General features: G+C 58.9%; 1 protein-coding gene across 1 annotated transcript in view; it reads right to left on the bottom strand.

The window, feature by feature from the left end:
- The window catches only part of AGO2 (argonaute RISC catalytic component 2), a 66,427-nt gene that overhangs the window by 60,811 nt on the left and 660 nt on the right, over positions 1 to 4,956 (bottom strand). The gene's annotated exons all lie outside the window — the stretch shown is intronic.

Genomic DNA, 4,956 nt, shown 5'->3' on the forward strand with positions numbered 1-4,956 from the left:
AACCCCCCCCCCCCGTGGGACCTGCCCCTCCCAGCCTTGAGGTCCCCGCTGTCACAGGTGCCCCCCACACTCTCCTCCTCCTTCCTTGTGTTCACCCTTTTCCAGGGAAACCCTGCCCCTCCCCCATCTGCATCCTCACAGAGAGCCCCTATCTGCCAGGCTCCAGGGACCCTCTGTCCCTAGGTGGTGTGTGACACTTCACGGCCACCTCCTTTCCCAAGCCCTTCCTTCCTTGGGCCTCCCCTTGCTCTGCCCGGACCCTTGGAATGGTGGGTTTTCCCCTCCCAGCCACCTCGATCTCTTCGACAGGCTGGCGGAGGGTGAAACTCCGTCCACAGTCACGCCGCTTTCCCCCGTTCGTGCCTCCCTCAGTGAGGCCGCGGCCGTCCAGCGCCATGACTTGCCCCACACCTTCTGCACAACCAAGCACACAACTGGCCTCCTCGGTCATCCATCCGTTCCTTTTCACCCCCCTCGGCCCAGCTCCGGGCCCCATTTCACCCCACACAGACGGTTAGGGGGGCCTCCGGACGGGGTCTCGGGGTTCACCTGCTTTCCACACTCCAGGCTAGAGGGTCCGATCTCCGCGGGCCCGTGCACCTCTGTGGCTGCCCAGCACCCAGCTCCAAAATGAGCCCTCACGTCTGCAAGGTCTGGCCTTGGCCTTCCCTTCGCCGCTCCAAGACCTCCTCAACCCTGAGGGCCAGCTTCACCCTTCACAGCTCCCCGCTTCTCCTGACTCTAGCTTGCCCTGTTCACGTTTCCAGGACGAATCTGCTATATGGCGCTGTCCTCCCCGTCGGCTGTCTCCCTAACGGGACCTGAGCGACATGGGGAAGACAACCCTGCCTGCCCGAGGGAGGGTCTCCCAGCACCTGGTGCACAAGGAGAGGCCACAGACATCTGGTCAACCTCTGGAAGCCGGGGTCCAGACAGGTAAGCGATGGCCACCAAGGTCAGAAAGCGTCCCTTACAACGGGCCATCAAAGTCGGGGAGGAAGATGTTTACGACCTCCAGAGACAAGAAAGCCGAGCCTTCCTGACATCAGCACGTGTTCACGCGCCCTGCCACGCCTTGCCCACAGCACCGCTTCCCACGTGCCACCCCATTCCACGGCCGAGTTCGGGCCAACACGGGCACTCCGCCATCCACGCAATCTCCCCCATCCCTGGAAACCACAACGCACCCCCTTCTCTGCACCAAAGGAGGGGTCTCAGCCTCAAGCCATCTCTTCACTTAACATGCAGTGAAGGGGGGGCGCCTGGGGGGCTCAGTCTGTTGAGCAGCCGGTCATGATCCCGGGATCGTGGGGTCGAGCCCCGCAGCAGGCTCCATGCTGAATGTGGAGCTTGCTTCCGATTCTCTCTCCCTCCTTCTGCTCCTCTCCCCTGCTCGCTCGCTCTCTCAAAAAAAATTTTATGCTGCAGTAACTAACTCACTGGTCGTGTATTTGCTGTGTGCACTGTTGTTCCTTCCTTGCGTGGAGAGACTAGAAAGATGGGCAGAGGTAACAACCAGAAAAGGAGACACCGCCAACAGGGCACTGCCCATATGGAACTAAAGGGACCCGAATTACCGAGGTGCCGTCCCTCCTGCATTCCTAGTCAAACCATTAATTTAGTCAAGGAATGTTCCTCCCACCCCGCCCCCATAGACAAAGAGATTTCTTCCCAACTCAAATTTTCAGCAATTCTGTTGGTAAAGTTGAAACTGGCTTAGGAAAAAACCAATTAAATATTTTTCCAATAACAGAATACTCTTAATTTTTGCTTGTATCTTTTTTTTCAATCCTCCATATTAAAAAAAAAATTCCATGTACTTCAATCCCTACTAACATTTACTGGAAACAAAAGTATGCTACTAAAAATAAGCTGTTTTTATGGCATTTCTGACCTAGAAAAACTGAGAGTCCTCAAATTATCTGTTTTCTGTCTTGTTTTCGATGAGAAAACAAACGTGTTTAAAGGTTATTAATCGGGGCGCTCAGGTGGTTCAGGCAGTTGAGCCTCCGACTTCGGCTCAGGTGGTGATCTCACATTTGTGGGTTCGAGCCCCGTGTTGGGCTCTGTGCTGACACCTCAGAGCCTGGAGCTGCTTCAGATTCTGTCTCCCTCCCTCTCTGCCCCTCCCCCTCTCATGCTCTGTCTCTCTCTGTATCAAAAATAAATAAAACATTAAAAAATAAATAAAGAGGTAATATTAATCTCTTTGAGTTACACCTCCCAGAAACCTTCCGCCTGCCTCACTGAGCATCTAGGACCACAGAGCACGTATGTAAAGACCTGCACACCACACGCCGTCCCTGCCACAGGCATGGCCCCCGTGCCCCTTTAGTGCTGTGTAAGGCGCAGGGGACCGACCAGACAGAAAGTGTTCCCAGGCAGCCCACGTGTCCCCTCCCAGGAGGGCGTGTGAGCGTCATCGAACAGACTAGGCGTGTTCACTCCTAATAAGCGCGGCCCACACGGGACCCCTCACACTACAGACCGGGCACACGTCCTCGAGTGGCCTGCTCGCTCACCCCGCTCTGTCCCCGAGGGCAGCCCACCAGCACATGGTCCCTGCTGTCAGGCCAACGCCTAACCAGCGAGGGGAATCTTGCGAATACAGGAGTGCGGTTCAACCACAGAAGTGACACCTGTGCCCCAGGAAACGGCCAGCCACAGAGCCAGAGGCACCTGGTGCCCACGGCCCATTCCCAGAACCAGAACCAGAACACGACCTGCCCTGAAGGGCTTTCCAGTTTACAAGGGGCTTTCACACACTTAACTGGGCGCCCTGGTCATGGAGCAAACATGTTCCCTTTGAAAAGTAAAGCCTTCCGAGGCTCAGACAGCAGCTGGGAGCGGAGGGTCCCAACTTGGAGCCACGACCTCCTCCTGCCGTCAGCAGCCATCCGTCCCAGCTCCACATGCGGTGATTTTACCTGCCTCAGATCTAACCACGGACACAGACACGCCGAGAGCCCATTTCTCCGTCCGAGCCCGTTTCTTCCATCTCTACAGCACGAGTTCCTCTTACAGCATCTGCCACGGGAAGCACGGAAAACTGTCCGTGGGTTTGCACTGCTGACTTGGATCAATGGAAGCAGTGGGGAAAAAATGCAATGGTCACATATTCATGAAATGTAGGATTTCATAAGATAATTTTTTCTTCGCTTCTAGATTTTAATGATGAAACTACTGAGAGCTCATGGGAAGGCGTATAGATTATACAATCACAAGTCACAGCTCTAACAGTTTTCAAAGCAGAGTAGGGAAAGGCCCCAGCAGTAATTTTTTTTTTAGTTTATATATTTGTTTGGAGAGAAAGGGAGCACAAGTGGGGGAGGAGTGGGAGAAGAGACAGAGCATCCCAAGCAGGCTCCACTCGGTCAGCGCAGATCCTGATGTGGGGCTCGAACCCACGAACTGCAAGATCGTGACCTGAGCCAAAACCAAGAGCCTGACATGAACCGACTGGGCCCCCAGGCGCCTCAGGCCCCACCAGTGTGATGCCCTCCTGCCCAGCCTCAGCCCGAGGAGAGACCTCGGGTCCATGTTCACACTTCACAGAGAGTGGGTCTCGAGCGGCGAGCGCCAAGACCGGCACGAGGCACAAACCAGACGCCAGGGAGGAGCCAGTGCCAGCGACGGCGCCCAGAAGCGCCAGCAGGCGAGGAAGGCACGTAAGCACACGCACGGGACCGGCGGCTCCTGGCCCCAACAGGTGGGTAACGTTCCAGCATGAAAACCAAACGCGGGACAGCACACACGCCTTCTTCACGGCTGACACCGATGACTCTGAAAATTAATCCCAGTATCGCCTGGAGATTAACTGCCCAAGCTCGCCCGGCCCGCCGCCCCCTTCCCCTCGCCGGTTCTGCAGCAGGGACAGAGTCTGACTGCAGATAACGCCACAGAGCGGGGGAGGGGGGACCCCGGGCCGGGTGCTGGCGAGCACGTGCTCCGGAGCTGGCCGTGGGCACCGTCAACATCCGTGGAGCAGCTGTGAGCCCGGGGACCCAGCCCAAGAGGAGCAGGGTCTGGGAGGGACTTCACCAGAGAGACCGCCCCCACCGAGCTGGCCACAGCCCTGCCTGCCCGCTCAGCAGGCACCTGGCCCCCAGCCCCACCCTGCAGGGCTGTGCCCATGCCGGCCAGCACGTGCCAGGCCAAGCCATCGTTCCCCCCGTCAAGGCCCTCCCCCAATCTTCTCCCTCTTTCGCCAAGAAATCTGGGTTCCTCTTCCCGTGGAAGCTCTGCAGATGCCCAGGCCTGCACCTTCAGCCCCCCCGCAAGCAGCCATGTCCCCCGCCTGTCTGAGTTGGTCAGCCCTACCTCTGCACTGGGGGGCAGGACTCCATGCAGGGGGCGGGGGGAATGGGATGGTCGCAGCTGGAAGAGACTTCAGCTGCAGGGGGGAGGGGGGAGGGGAGACACCTGACCACCCGTCCCCGACTCATCCGCCAGCCCCCACTCCCGGCCAGAGCAGGTCCTGGGCACAGGGAGCCGCGTCCGACAGCGCCAGGTAAGGCGGGCCGTGCGCGTGCGCGGGGCTCCTGCTGCGAAGTCGGCACACGTTTCAAAGATCCGTCTTTGCGGCCGCATCTCAGTCAGTGAGAGGGCAGCGCGGTGCGTGAGCAAGCCACTTCCGGGTGAGGAACTGGGCCGCGGCCGCCAGGAAGTGGGAGCGTTTCTCACAGAAGCCTCGGCGGGCGGGCCTGTCCTTCCTCGCCGCTGAGGCGAGGCCTCTGCCAGACGGCACTGGTCCTCGAGAAACCCACCCCACGGCATCCGGCTGTGGGCGGAGGGTCCCGGGACAGGTGCTGGCACCCTCTCGTCCCGCCCTCCCCCTCCGTGAGGGAAGGGCTGGCACCTGGGACAAGACGCTGGGGTGACCGCAGGGGTCAAGTGAAGGTTTGCTGGACGTTCTCAAAGGGGGCGCAGGGCGTGGGGAGGGGGGGCGCAGGGCGT

The sequence above is a fragment of the Suricata suricatta genome, chromosome 15 (assembly GCF_006229205.1).
Source record: "Suricata suricatta isolate VVHF042 chromosome 15, meerkat_22Aug2017_6uvM2_HiC, whole genome shotgun sequence".
NCBI lineage: Eukaryota > Metazoa > Chordata > Mammalia > Carnivora > Herpestidae > Suricata > Suricata suricatta.